Source organism: Haliotis rufescens, unplaced genomic scaffold (genome assembly GCF_023055435.1).
Source record: "Haliotis rufescens isolate VD_foot unplaced genomic scaffold, xgHalRufe1.0.p SCAF_54, whole genome shotgun sequence".
NCBI lineage: Eukaryota > Metazoa > Mollusca > Gastropoda > Lepetellida > Haliotidae > Haliotis > Haliotis rufescens.
Window position 1 is genome coordinate 579153 of NW_025964268.1, and position 16406 is coordinate 595558.

Here is a 16406-nt window from a genome sequence, read left to right on the forward strand (position 1 = left end):
ATACATCCCAGTCAGGGGCTTGATGAGAGTGCTGTCCCTTTAGCCCGTTTCCATATAAGGATCGTACACCATCCGCTTCCGATCAGTTTCAGCACAGGACCATATGTAACTAATAATAGTAACAAATACGGCCTTCGGCCTCGTCTATAATTTTTTGGCGAGTTTTTTTTATTGTTATTATTAGTTACATACGGTCCTGTGGTTTCAGAACCAGCAGGTATCTAAACTCTCACGGAAGACGACAGCAACTCAGCAAGAGCCAATATGCGCAACACAAATGAACGAATAAGCGCAATCCATACAACGGACCCTTCCAACAATAATCGCGAATCTTACAATATGTTATCAGTGCATTGTTGTCTTCTCAGTCGCGATTTTGGAAAACGAAATAATTTTAGAGTAATTGTGCTTAGCGTTGTATCTTGGACAGCTCGGCACCGAACAAAACAATAGCTAGGCTGCGCATCTGAGAAGATAGAACCACACACCTACATACACCACCTGAAACGCGTCTAATAAAGTCTTATGACGTCATTCCTTTATCAATTGGCACCAATGACGTCATATTGCAAGGGGCATAAGCCATGGTGTGTTTATTATGGAAATAGAACTCTCTGTAAATGTGAAAAATATAAACCGATTTTATGAATAAAATAAATTTGATACGTGTGATATTTTAATTGTTTTGCCTCTGAAACTACTAGGTAAATACTTTTCATGATGAAAAAGTACAAGAAAAATAGGTTTATTTTCGTGTGAAAGGGGGTAAAAACAAGAACTGGTCGGCTCGGAGTCAATACTAGCATACCGTGTCCGAGTGGGGTATTTATGCTAAACTGCGCTAAGGTATCTCAGTGAGCTTGCACTATAAATTAGGCATTAGTCCGGACTAGTACAAGCAAACACACACACACACACACACACATGCATCTTGAACGACGTTAAACCCCATTTCACCTCACCACATATAAATATTAGTGTCCACAGACGGGAACGCTGAAGTTACTAATGTTCACTTCACTTAATATTCCTACTTTGTTTATCACATTTGCAATTACTAATCCCCACATAGTTTTTCTTTAATGGATACCGTCATAATTTCACCACTGGCCTTGGTTCGATTTTGCCGGTGGTAGCCATTCAGAATGCAGAATTAACAAATATAATGGTAGAAAAGACGTCAGCCGTGGTCAGGCGAGTGAAACTTGACGTGTATGGTATTGACCGGACCCCAGAGGAACGTATGCGAATAAATTACTTATACCCCACTCCGTGCAATGAAAGACAAGCCAATGTTAAACATTTATCCTGCTTTAAATATTCCAGATTGGTTATGCAGTCATGTGTAATGGCTCTGACAACTTCACGAACATACCACCTTGACAATATCCATGCGTGTAGTGGTTTACACGAGCGGGCACACATGAATGAAAAATAGATTATTCTTCACATATCCCATGCGTGTAACGGGTGGTAGTAGGCTATTGATAGGTGATTGCGGGGAACAATATTTTATTGCCCATCTGTAAGGAAATAGAGCTGAAAATTGGCTTTTCTTATCGTGGAGTCCTGACACTTTCTTTCTTTTTTTTTAAATTTGTCTCTATGGAGTTCTTTTTACTTCGGGACATTCCTCAGATTTTTTAATTATGTATTGGCGTGAATGTTTTATATGCATTTGTTGTTTTCCTACATTTCAGATGCCTTTTTTTCAACGGTTCTCTTCATGAATGGTTCTACAAATGATGTCGTTAAAACACGATTGCTGAGGAATAACCACTACTTCAGTATAATTGTAAACGTCATTTCGTCACGCATCCATGCCTGAATCCAATTTGAGTAACTCATTTTACATCTATACAGATACCGCGGAACCGAAGATGCTTCATGAACAGCGAAGAAACCAATTAACGTGGACATACAGACCATACTGTCCCAATACAATTAAATACATCTATCTAGGGATATTACCAAATTCACACCAACCTTTTTGATGCTGAAGAACATAGTTGTTTCATTAACATTGTTTTTATCCTTAAATGAGTTAGCAGTATGCTCTGTCCTTCGGCACTTGCTTATTTACATGAACGCGAAAAGAGGTTGTTCTAAAATTTAAACTACATGCAGCACCCAAGTTCACACAGAAGACTATGCAGTTGGTTTCTTGACATGAATATCGCTTATATTTTAAGCGATTCAAAAGATTTGCCAGCATAAAATATTTTTTGAAAACATTTTAATTTTTTTCAGCATAAAATATTTTTTGAATTTTTTTTTATAATTGGACATACTACTCTTATGCACAATATAAAGCACAGTCCCTGTTGTTCGTATTCTTATAATAACCCTGTCTGGCCAGATTGAATACCAACAAGTCCATTATAACAACTAGCCATTATCATGATGGTCTCAATGTTATTCTGTATCACTGATTGGTTCGGGATGCTGTGTCCGTGGTTGTGACAGATCTTCCGCCGGATAAAGAGGATCATACTGCAGTGTGCCGCCCTGTGAGATCTGATGAACGACTGTCTAATCCAGAAATAATCTTGATCACGACCAAATAACCCAGATATTGTGCCAATATATGTGTGTTGTCAGTATTTGATTTATTCCCAAAAGGACTCTGTTTCCTATTTGGATGCATCGTCATCGGCGTTTGCATCCAAATTTGATTTCTCAAAACGTGATCTATGGGCTTGATCGCCTCTTTGTCAATGTACTCTTCTGGAAACAGTTCAACATATCAGACATTGTGAAGACCTTGAAGCAGGACCTGAAACGTTTATATCCAAATCAAAATCTATAACAAGTCCAGAATGTACTACACTATGCCTTTAATTTGGAGAACAAATTGGATGTAATAAGACAAATCTCTTGAAGTGCGTTCTCTTCCACTAAAATCCACTTAACTTTCCACAGCGACATTTCCTTTTCTACACCATCTATACCGAGACGTTGAGTGAAGGCGTGAGTGGATTTAACGCCGCTTTGAACAGTATTATATTTATGTCGCTTATAATGCGGGAGGACAGCCTTAAGTCAGAGCGAATCTGGTATTCGAAGCAAAGCCTAGAGGAATCTGGCACGCCAAAGTATTAACATACAACTGGGCCAAATGTGCATCAGAGCAAGGTAATTTGGCCAAGAAGTTTAGCTTAATCTTCAGGTATATCGATGATCTGATATGGTTCAATAACCATCAAGGGTCCGCCCGGAGGGCGGAAGGTCGGAGTTCAATCCCCGGCTGCGTCAAACCAAAAGACGTTTAAAGATGGTACTCGTTGTTACCCTGCCTGGCTCTCGACATTAAGGAGCTAAGACAAGAATAGGTCGGTTCATAAACGTAAGCTCATGATATAGTCGGAATAGAATTATCGATTCTGTTTTGGCAGAGATTTCTTATGAATATGGAAAGGGTTCTGTCGCTTTTATTAATTATGAATATGGAGGGTTTTGCTGCTTTTACACTGTATTCAAGCACCGAGTTGAATAGTGCTACAAAGTATGATGGAATTTGGAAAAAAGCTACAGACATATCTGTCTGTTTGAGTGGGTTTTTAAAGGTTAAATTGTTAAATTGCTTTCTTCTGAAGAACAGGTGTTTGTATGTATAATTTGACAACGAATGATTTTGACACTTATAACAGCCAACAGGTTTAGCTGTTAAATTGATGAATATAGAATCACCCTCTTGTGTACGCTCCTCCTGTCAATCTCGCCGATGTGGAGAAAGCATAAAGCATAGAGAGCTCTAAATCTGTCCCTCCAGTCAGACAGGCTCCTTGTCAAAATGTCAGTACGGCAAGGACTCACGTCAGCCCAGTAGTTTGGCGCAATGAAGAGGTTCCGACAATGTCTGTGAAGCTAATGTCAGAGCATGAAGCTGACAGCTAATGCGGCTGTTTGAAAAATCTGTATCTACCGGTTGTGAGGTTTATTGTATGATTGAAAAGGATGAAAGTATGAAGTAAATGACATTTGAGATGTGTATTGATCATTAATAACAACAGTTATACAATAGAATTAGTTTCCTTATATAACAACATCCTTGGAAGTGTAATTGGGTTCTGAGTGGAACAAACCATTGACATTCTGCTATTCTGCTCAACAAAGCACAATGTTGACACCAGGGTGTTTAATAAATAGCGAACGTGCCCTGAGCTACCAAGGTGACAAAGTGAGAAGGATGTGGCAAGGTGAGGAGGGCGTGTCAGGGTGAGAAGAGTGTGACAAGGTGAGGAGAGCATGTCAGGATGAGAAGAGCGTGACATGGTAAGGAGAGCGTGTCAGGAAGAGAAGAGTGTGACAAGGTGAGAAGAGCGTGTCAGGATGGGTGCAGTGGGATTGAAATGTGTATCGGTCCCAAAGGCGGCTGTGGTGGACGTTGAAGTGGCGTACAACAGAAGACTGCGATTCCCCTCTATGGATACGTCCTATGGCGATGATCCGTTCGACAGCTCTGAGACTGCATTTTCGAACTTTAAAGTGTTGGAATATGAGAATTTGAGAAGAATGTGAGTGTGAGCAGAGCGTGAAACCTAGTGAGTGTGAGTGAGTTGGGTTTAACGCCGCTTTATTAACATTATTCCAGTTATATCACGGCGTGTCAGCTTAATGTTGGAGGAAAGCCCGAAGTGATGCAGATCTCAGACGTTTACCACTTCGCTGAAACCCACGAGCACGGGTAGGGTGCTGACAAACCTAGAAACATAATCGGGGCGAACAGGGATTCAAACCCACAATCATAGGTTGCCGTCGTGCCAAAGGGACCCAACTCTGCACAGCGAATCGCCTGCGCCTTAGACGACTGGGCCACCCGTGCCCCCCGCGAAACCTAGAAGAATGAAAAGTTTTAACGACAAGTACCTTTGTTAATTTCGCGTTGTAGTGGTGAGCTCACAGCATATCTATGGAAGGCAAAAAAGAGGTGAACACATATGAATTGATCACTGAAAATCACTGATGACTCCAGGTGCCGAATCTTTGTTTGGAGTATATGTCTACTGGTCTTAAATACGTCGGGAAACATCCAATACGATTATACAGAATATAGCCATTGTGTCTATTCTAAAGTAGAAATTGTAAATATGAGTTTCATGGCAATAGTTTTGTATTGCAGTGTTAATGTGATGCAGTGCTTCTGTAGGATAACCTATTACAGTGTTACATTCACACTGTCCTCTTTTATCATATCTGGATAATAGCAGACTGGTCACAAAATGTACATTAAGTGTATTTGCTAGCCCCTTGATATGGGTCAGAAGGGATGGCCATGGCATGCATACAACGTTAACTTGTAGAGCTTGCCAATTTTCATTCCAATGTTCCAACTTCCACGGTGAATATATCTGAGGGCTATTGTATTGGCCTTCTTGCACTGTTTGTTCAAAGAATGTGGAATGAAGATTTCTTTTTTTTCCTTGGCGGTAAATGGAAATGTGCAACGTTAGTGTCTAAACTTGAAATAAACGTGGACATATTCTTTTAATCACACTTTATGAAAGCACACTCGTGGATGTTATAAATAGATGCAGTAACTATAGGCATCTCGTGTAATTAGATCCTGCATTTCTTTGAGCCATGTTGCATTTAATGTTCCTGGTTAAGATGTTATGAGATGTTCTGGTATAAGTTATCAGAGCATTTAGGATGAAGTGCTCGCTGCTGTTGCTTCGGCATTCAAATAGAAATAATGAAATGTGTGCCCTATGGTTACGTTACAATATACAAAAATGTGAAAATAAATGTTAAAACCAAAATGTTTGAAAGAAAACGTGTTGTAAAGTAGAATGAAAGTCGAAAATAAAACACAATATCAGATATGAAGATATAATGACCATGATATAGTTATTTTAGTTTCTTTCATTATGGAATGTGAGCAGTATCTATTTTACCACTTTCATCTTTGGTCAGCAAAGATCACCAGCATCCACGCCTGTCCTAACAGGGACCAAAAATGAGGATGGGGTCATCACCTGCAGATGCTACCTGGCTGACAGTAAATGATAGTGCCCCATAGTGGGTCGTTGGTCATGCTGTCAATTACCGATTTATTTCGTCCGTCCAGACTCAATTATCGACCAGTCGGCGCGATGTAGATGCTGGACTATTACTGAATTGTTGCATTAAACAATAGTCACTCTTACTTTTCACTGTACCAGGCTAATACATCTTCACTTCATAATGTGTCCAAACTTCCCCTACACACACAGGCAAAATATATACAACCTACAATGTCTTTCTGTTGACCAGTTTTCCAACTAAAAACTCAATATCCTGATAGAAAATATAACTTGTGTCTGTCGTTAATTATATCTGTTTCATTCTAAACACAAGCGACAAAACCCTTTCACAGATGAGGCGATCTCACTGGTCTACTCCTGGTTCAGTTGGGTAAATCAGTGGAAGGCAATTCGCTATTTGATGGTTAATGAACGATATCAGATCATCGATAGACCTGAAGCTTAGGCTTAACTTTTTGCTAAATTACCATGTGTTTCGCAAATCTGAGCAGAAATTCCTTTTCATAAAAAAGCTATGCATAATGAAACGGATCAGCATGAAGGGTAGCACAATTGGTGCCCAATATGATGTCTACTTCGATGATGTCTTACCCCCACATTTTACAAAGATGGTATCATTGAGGAAATCCAGCAGTTCACAGATTGTTTTCTCAGTAAACTTCAGATGGCATTTGCTTTCATTATTGACAAATTGTCCTGAATCTTTTAAGATATGTAACTGTTTGTATGGTCACTTTTATTTGTAACTTTATGTAACAAATGCACCCATGGATCAAGGAATTACGTTCATGTGGGACAGTGATGTTCAAAGTTAAAAAATCAAATGTTTTGGCAGAATTGAACCTGGTTCTTCTCGAAGATTATAAAAACAAATCCCTTGAGTTTTTGCGAATACGTCATGGTATTAATTCCACTTGTTTCAACTACTATCTGTGAATATACAGAGAGTCCACTTTGATTATATAAAGGATTGTGGTTAATCTTTGAGACGGGGAATAGAGGTACATGTACAGTTGCTGGACCCAGCAATATATCTCTCGTTGTATGGCTTTTTTCTTCATTCATGTACGCAAAAACCACATATGCATAAATACTAAAACATGTTTAATTGTAGTCGAATCTGTACGTTAAGAAAATGTGTAAGGCAATGTTATAATCCCACACTTGAAAATCAAGCTGCATCATCGATCCATATAACTCACATATATTTTCTCATGTTGTCATATTCCATTAATACGATGTAATGGATTTACACTTCATATTCCGCCTTTTATTACCCCTTTTAACGATGGTAATCGCATATCGAAGGGCTCTGGACAGATCCCTTCAGTTTCCAGGTCACTTGGAGATGAGAGCGTGTTTGGGAAGCAGTTAATGATTTGAGGAACCTCTCGGAGAGGGTTTCTGTGAGCTTCACCACTCTCATCCAACAATGCTAATGGAATTAAGGTCGGCGGAAGATTAAACTATTTGTTTACTCAACGATCGGCTTTTGTGTACAGAATGGCTTGACAGCGATAAGAGTGTCGGGGCAATAGAGGCTACTGAAAAGAGAAATTGGTTTGCAAAGGATTGCATCTAATTTATTGTTTGTCAGTTCCACGCTAATTGCTTTGTTGTGGGTTTATAGAGTAAAGTGCACTGGTACTATAACGGCAATGATGGTTATGGAAATACGATGTATTCAGTGATCTCACAGTCGTATCGCACTTTCACTGCAATAATGTAGCTATTGAGTTCCGATGATTTATAGAACATTGTGATGGATCACGAAGTTAAATGATGCTATCGTGGTGAGTGATCACGGAGTTGAATGATTAGAACGTGAAGGGTGAACACTGACACTGAGTTGAATGATGATGTCGTGGTGGGTGAACACGGTGTTGGATGATGATATCGTGGCGGGTGATCAAGGAGATGAATGATGAGAACGTGGGTCGTGAACATGGTGTGAAATGATGAGAACGTGGTTCGTGAACATGGTGTGAAATGATGAGAACGAGGGTCGTGAACATGGTGTGGAATGATGAGAACGTGGGTCGTGAACATGGTGTGAAATGATCAGAACGTGGTTCGTGAACATGGTGTGAAATGATGAGAACGTGGTTCGTGAACATGGTGTGAAATGATGAGAACGTGGGTCGTGAACATGGTGTGAAATGATGAGAACGTGGTTCGTGAACATGGTGTGAAATGATGAGAACGTGGTTCGTGAACATGGTGTGAAATGATGAGAACGTGGGTCGTGAACATGGTGTGGAATGATGAGAACGTGGGTCGTGAACATGGTGTAAAATGAAGAGAACGTGGTTCGTGAACATGGTGTTGAATGGCTATATCGTAGAGGCCGATCGTGTAGTTGAGTGATGAAAACGTGGTTCGTGAACATGGTGTTGAATGGCTATATCGTTGCAGACGATCATGGAGTTGTGTGATGAGAACGTGGTTCGTGGACATGGAGTTGAGTGAAGAGAACGTGGTTCGTGAACATGGTGTTGAATGGCTATATCGTAGAGGCCGATCGTGGAGTTGTGTGATGAGACCGTGGTTCGTGAACATGGTGTTAAATGGCTATATCGTGGCGGCCGATCATGGAGTTGTGTGATGAGAACGTGGTTCGTGAACATGGTGTTAAATGATGAGAACGTGGTTCGTGAACATGGTGTTGAATGGCTATTTCGTGGCGGCCGATCATGGGGTTGAATGAAAATATCTTTGTTGACGAAGACGGAGTTGAATGGTGAGGTTATGGAGGTTAAGGCCGGGTCGGTTGCTCCCCTGGGAGCAATGTATGAAGCTGGCTCCATGTGAAGTGATGACAATATCGACTTGACACTGGCTCAACGAACAATGACAATGTCCGAGAAAATATCATTTCTCTGACACGATACAAATAACTAGGCACAAAAACAGCTGGATACATCCGACCCTACCATATTCTGAGGAGAATCGTACAGAAATAAGTCATGTTAACATATTATTGCAGTGAAGGACAATGAATCCATTTTGGGAATGAAATTAATATCAGAACATGTCACGATTTTGCCCTTTGGGGTAAATAAAATGGGTTTTGATATTTTGATATTTACGAGTTTACGGAGAAAAGAAAATCATTACTTTCTCACCCTGACTTTTTGACAAATAATAGAGACCAATATGTGCACACTCTCAATCGTCTATTGTACGGACATATGAACCTTCAGGCAACCGCATGATAAGTATTCTTCAGTCATTTCAAGTTATAAGTAAAAGCAACCAATAAGTTTTCCTCTATTTGATCGCAGTTGGGGTGGAGTGGTGTCATAGTCAACTATGTGAGGAAAACCTTATTATATGTATATGTACATATGTGTTGTGAATAACAACTTGTTCAGCTCCTCCTATTTATCAGAGAAAATAACTGTATGTCTGATACCGTGTGTACTGTCTATAACAAACGTCACATACATCCCCAGTATTACCTGTCCCTTTTTCAGAAAAAGCAGATACTTCAGAAGAGCCTCTGACAAGTTTTATTTTTGATAATACTCATATCTATCTGGATCAGCAGCCATCATTTCAATCTCGTTCACGTTTTGATTGGTATAATTGGTTGTAATAGGTTCTGTACAAATTGTTTAGTGTTCCAAATACTTTGCCGAAAAATAATTCACCCTCGTCAACTTTCGGAGAAAAGTAATACATCTCCCGCAAATTGCTTCATGGAGCCCTCGGGTTAAAAAATATATCGCACGGTCGGTTAAAACTTTTTTTTAAATGAGGGGTGGGAAAATATTACAGTAACTGGTTAGTTGCTTTTTGTCCGATTTATTGCTGTTGTCCAGGACAAAATTGCAATTGTCTCTTTTTCGGTCGGCTATGCTGTACCTAATTTTTTAAGCTTTTTTTCATAATCTATTTGTTAGAGATAAGAGGGGTCCCAATTGGATACAATGGGCATAAAAAAATATTTACGACTTGTAGGAGAATTACAGCCAGTCGAGTAATGAGAAAAAACGAATATTCCAAGTACGATTTGTCTCTGCTGATCTGTGGGGTTCTCCATGGATGACATCAATGATACATTGACGTAATCTGTTGCTCATACATCGAGATGTTCATCATGGGCAGAACAAGTCATGGCCGTCCAAGGTTATACGTGAAAACTAGCAAAGCATATGCCATGTTCCGTTGCGCTAACCGTGCAGGTCATACATTATCTGGGTAGCACCATACACAGGCTTCCAATGGTAGAGCTAGATCAATAGATCATTCTTTCTTTGTCACATAATACCATTTTCAAATTTCAAACTCCCTCCTCCCCTGAATCCCGAATACCATCTCATTTTTTACTCCGAGTATCATTTGCTCACCCCTTAATCCCAAATACTACTTTACACAAATCTAAAAACCATTAAGGAAATATGCGATTTGAAATTATATTACTGAAATAATTATAATATATATAGGAAACTTTTACGTACACCGTTAATGTTTTTTAAATGTTGAATACGATTATATCTAAGTCCCAGGTACCACAGTGCGTGTCCCGAATATGCTCTAAATCGACCTTCGAATCCTGGGGTTTGCAGCCTCATAATAGAACAAACATCCGCTAAAAGCAGAAAACATATTTCTCAAACGTTTTACTTTATTTATAAGCAGCAGTATCTCTGCACTTGTACATGACAGACGTAATGAAAAATGAACGTATCGGGTTTTTTAAAAACAGTAAATGCCCTATCGTGTCACTGGATTGTCTGGTCAATTAAACGATTGTCTAGTTTGGTTAGATGAGCGTATATCCTGACCCTACGGCCCCCTTTATTCAGGGTCCGATTTATTAAAACCTGCAAAGATTACAAGAACAAATGTCACGTTTCTTGTTTTCTTTGGCTTTTGTGCCGATGTGAGTGGCTCAAGACAGATCTTGATGAGCTTGATTGAAAGCAAATTTGTACGTCGTTTTCTTTCTGCATAAAGTGAAAGGTATGTAGTGGTTTTTAAGTAACATGGCGCAAACTTGAAAAAGATGTCATTACGAATGTACTGATTTGAAAAACATATTTGCATTTTTTGCGATGGTAACTTATTTTGTTTCAGAAACTTCACATATTCTTAAAAGACGTTATGTTTTATTCGTTTTATTGGTATATTAGTTTGGATAATGACATTAATGTTGTACATCTGTTTAATTGCACATAGGCGATGCATCAATTGGACATTTGTTTGGATAGAGGAGTGAGTGAAACAGTACGGCGTATTCGCTTGATAAGGGGCGAAAGCCCGAAGGTATGCAGGTTTACACGTTTACCAATTTGCTGAAACACACGAGCATGTATATGTGGCTGGCAACCAAGGATTTAGTCAAGCAAGTCAGTCGTCTGATGATGTCACATGGGATACGTCGCCATTCTCCTTGGAGGGCCTGAGTCAGTTCTTGTCGGCTGGCTGGAGGATGTGGTCGCTGTCGAACACGAAGATCCATGACATCTCAGGGGTGTTCTATTGTGGACTTGTCTGGGGAACGTTTCAGAACACGGCAACACATTGACTTGTTGGCTGCAAGGAAGTTCTGTAGGATTCGGGCTGTATGGGGTCTGGCGTTGTCATGTCACGTGGCAGCAGTTGTAGAATTGGTAGAAGACAATCGGATGAAGAATGTTATACGTGTAACGCTGAGTTGTCCAATTTCCTTTATGGATGACTAGTGATGTTCTCTCCTGGCCACACATTCCTCCCCATACTATACGGAACGACCTCCTGAACGCAAAATACAGCCGTTCGTTCTCCCCTTCGGCGGTCCTCCGTCAGCTCTGAACAAACAGAACCGGCTTTCATCAGTGAAGACGACCCTCTGCCAGCCACGTTGCTACCAACGAGGTACTGGCCGGGCCGATCTCAATCTCTGAAGACGATGTTGCGCTGTTAATAACTGTTCTCAGTAAGGTCAGTAAGCCCTACTTCTTTCAGCCCAGAGTCGCCTGGTGACTGTCTGTCGACTAATCATGTGCCCTAAGGCATTCGACGCTGATGACGTCACTATCAAGCATCGATTTCGGAGATGGCAAATGTGCAAGAACCGGTCTTCATTGGGCGTAGTTACCCTAGGTCTGTCTGTTCTTGGCCTTTCTGATGTCTGCCCGGTCTGTCTGTAACGTTCCATCAGGTTAGTTACAGCAAAACGGGAGCAACCAAAAGTTGGCAATGTGGGTATGGGTGGCTCCCATCTGTATCACATCCAGGGCCCCACTCGCCTTGTTCGGGTGTCAGTCGGGGCATTTCTATGGTGTTTTTTTCATCAATGTGAGTGTCTGACTTGCCGTCCGTATCATTTATATACCCTTATTGCACGTGTAGTTTCGGCTGTCCAAGCGGCACGTATTTTTCACTTTTTTGCATTATTTAAAAAAATCGTGCTGTGGACGTGTATCACTTTCTGCACACATCATTGATGTGTTTGGACGATGTGTTTTGAACTGACTTAGGTCACTGACACCAGCAGTAAGTAAGTCACTACATTATAAAAATCGCCCCATAATAACTTACTAGCGAAACTAAGTTTCGACCTGACCGCTCAGTAGCAATACGATCAGGAAACGGTCTAACAAATCCTGGCGGTAGCGGCACTTATTGTTGTTGCTTAAAGCGTTTAAGAGGTCGCCTTCTTCCATATCAATGTTCACTGACCTGTCCCTATTTGGAACATGTGTATGAGTTTTAGTACTGATATAATTTCTGTTTTTGTTTTGAGAAGATCAGTCAAACTGTTTATATGACCGTGTCTGAGGCGTGAGATAGCTACTTCAACTGTCCTTTCTTTTGAGGATTGTTTGGCCTTGGGTTGAATTTTGTATAGCCATCTGCAGATCTTGTTTCCTTCTCATTGGGCTTGACATTTTTGAGCCAGGGAGGCTTTGCTTTTGCTTTTTATCTCTTGTTTGCTGATGGGAATAGGCTGTATATATGTTTTGTCTTGAGCCAGCTTCGCCAGTGTGTCTGCGTTTTCATTTCCATGAATTTCTATATGAGACGGCATCCAACACAGCTCCACCTGTTGCCCTTAGTCCGATAATTTTGTATATTCTTATAGAATATTATTGACTGTGTGTGTTCTCGAGTTTAAGTTGCTGCCATTGACAGCTTGCAGTGCACTTAGCGAGTCTGATCGGATGACTGTCTTTGCTTCCGGTAGTTCCGGTATCGGTTTTAGTGCATGTTGAATTGCCTCCGATTCAGAAGTGAATGCTGACTGACTGTCTTTGCTTCCGGTAGTTCCGGTATCGGTTTTAGTGCATGTTGAATTGCCTCCGATTCAGAAGTGAATGCTGACTGACCGTCAGGCAGGCAGACCGAATGTGCTTTGGGTTTGGATCTCTGGATGTGAAACAGGTAACTAGTAGTGTCGTTGATAGGATTCTTGGATCCATCAGTGTACACTTTAGTGATAGCTACTGATCGTAGTAAGGTTGGCTTTTCTTTTTTAGTGAATTCTGAAGTTAAAGCAGTGTCAATTTGGGCGTCCAGGAGGGTGTAACCCGTTGTAGTGGCTTTCTGGTGGCTGAAAGTCATCACAATTGTGACTTCGGATGTGTTCACGTACTAATATCCCAGATGGCTTCAGTGAGGGATTTTTCCGAGCTGGGACTTCATATCGGGTGTTTTGTCTTGCCTTATCTTTTTCACCAAAGGGGTTGATGTTCATTCCCAGAACGAAAATATTGCCTGCTCTCTTCTTAGTTTCAATGGGAATCCTCCTGATTCTACTTGTAGTGCTTCTTGTGAAGTAACCGTTGCTGCACCTGAAGACCTGGGTGAAAGGCCTTCCAGTCATGATCTATTTTTTATCTGATTAGTGATTTGTAGAGGTCCATCTGAGTGTCCCTCAATACGTTCGGGGCATTTTGTACAATTTTGGTGTGAAGTCCGTCATGTCATACCATGTCGAAGTCTTTGCTAAAGTCCAGAAATACTTCTGCTAGATATTGTCTGTTTGATTGAGATTTTGTATTGTACACCAGATGCTTGCTTTGTGGATGTTTTGGTATCTGAGGCATGAGCATTTTTTTCCTGTTCAGATTCTGTGCTGCAATTTTTCTGGCTGCTGACAGAAGAGAAGTGCTCAGTTTGAATGGTGGCCTTTTCTATGACAGTATGGGCTTTGGCTAGCTTGGGATTTAATGTAGGTTTACGCTTGCCCCTAACTGCGTGTATTTTGTTCCGGGCTGTTTTAGCAATTGTTTGGTTTCATTTACAGCTTTTCAGGTCGGACATGACTCCTTTTTAGAATCCCCTATTAGGTGTCTTACTTTTGTCCTGCCTGCTCTGACTTTAGTGAAGGCTGACTTATCCCTTTTCGTTCTATTTAGGGCCATCTTTCCCACTCTCCTAGATTTTGCTATTTCCTTGATACACCATGCTACCGGAGATTTTGCCGGATTTGAAGGCTTTTTTTTAAATTGATTTTTCAGCTGCGGCAATAATTGCTGGGGTGAGATTTGGGCATACAAGACCATGGTATTCCGAGACAATTTCTGCGGATTTGAATTATGTACATTCCTCCCTGAATTGGGACCAGTCAGCTTTGGCATAGTCCCATCTGGGCTGAGGATTGGGCTGTTCCTCTAGTTATGGTTGACTACCTACATGTACATGTGTATGTAGGTGAGAATAGGAAGGTGGTCACTTCCCCAAGTGTCATCATGGACTTGCCATTGGCTATGTAAGGCAAGATTCTTAGTGGCAATTGTGACATCACGGTACACTTGATAACGCGAAAGCTTTTCAACAGGTCTGGCGGACGTCGGTGAAAACAATCTCCCCCTGCTAGCCCGGAGAACGCTATAGCCTGGTGAGCTAACAAGGTTGTGCTTCCAAAAATAAGGAAAACACGAGTAGCAAATTTACTACTAAACCACTATGGGAGATGTAGGCACCAAAATAAACAGCTGGAAATACGCTATCCAAAGGCACCAATAAACATTTACAACCAGATATGTGCAATGTGTGAGGTGGCACAAATGATCATAAATACTTGAGAAATATCTACAAAGTCTTGATAATCCCACTACTGCGTGAAAATCAAAGTTACTAAACACTTTCAATACTTTTAATACATGAATAAGCTTGCATACATGTATGAGATATTATTTATCAAATCAATAGATGATAAAATTACGAGATTAGACTGCTAGAGAATATAATTTATGGGCAACAAATACTCTAACTACACCCTTATGAACAAAAAGACACCGAGCTGGGAAGGACGGTTGTGAACTGTGCCGACCGCCAGACAATTACGAGTAGGTGAAGCGCTACAGTCAGTAGACCGTGACGAGCTTCGTGTAACGACCCGGTGACAGTTATTAGGGTGCATGAGTATATAAACCAAGAACGTTTGAACTGAAGACCATGTTTTCTAACCAGATTGATAAAATGAGTATCCCTAAAAATCCTTTTCAATTTATATTGGGACACAACAAATTGATTTTTTGTTTGTCAAACAATTCTGTTTTAATTTTTAAACAAAATTTCAAAATTAAAAGAGAAATTTTGAGATTAGGCACGTACGTGTATTAAGATTCAGGTTCTAGATAAAGAGAAATTAGTCACATCCTTTGATTATATCTACAAGAATATCTAGTCAGAAGCTTTTCTAATTCACAGTATCTAACAACAGAGTAACATGCATATCATATGTCGTTAAACTTTAACTTGAATTAAATAATTGCAATCGTATTCAGTACAGCGTACCATATGTTATAACCATATTTTATCCTTAGGTCATTTTACAGATGTAGCCAATATGCTACTACACCGCCACCTTCCTGAAAATATCTATAAAATAACACGGAGTGGGCCAAGGCCGTGTGGCTCCCGTTATCATCAATCCCAACGTCGTGAACAACAGTTGTGTCATATTGTGTCATAAATAGTACACATGACCCTTAATTCCTCAGATGCTGTCATCTTATTAACTTGATATGGGTCTCAGACATTCTCCGAATCCCTTACATTCGATGCACTCCTAAGAATGTCAAAGAGGCAATACCGCCATTCAGATCTGCATGTGTCTTTGTCGCCTTGACTTTCAATGAAGATGTCTCACTCAATATCAGGAACGATTTTCAGCTCTCTGTAGAGGCTCCGCCAATGACAAGATTAGTGACAGGGATGTTTTTCGGCTCTTGAAAACATTGACATGGTATTTAGATAACTCGCAGATAAAGAACATGCACACAAACATCTGTCAATGAAATCCCTAACGCATCAATTCAGTGATCTACGGATTCGTACTGTGATATGAGAATCATGTTGTTGAGATCCCAAAGGACAATATAAGAGCAACTCCTTATTCAAACTTGCATTACTTCTGGCTTTCCTCCCACATTACACGCCGTG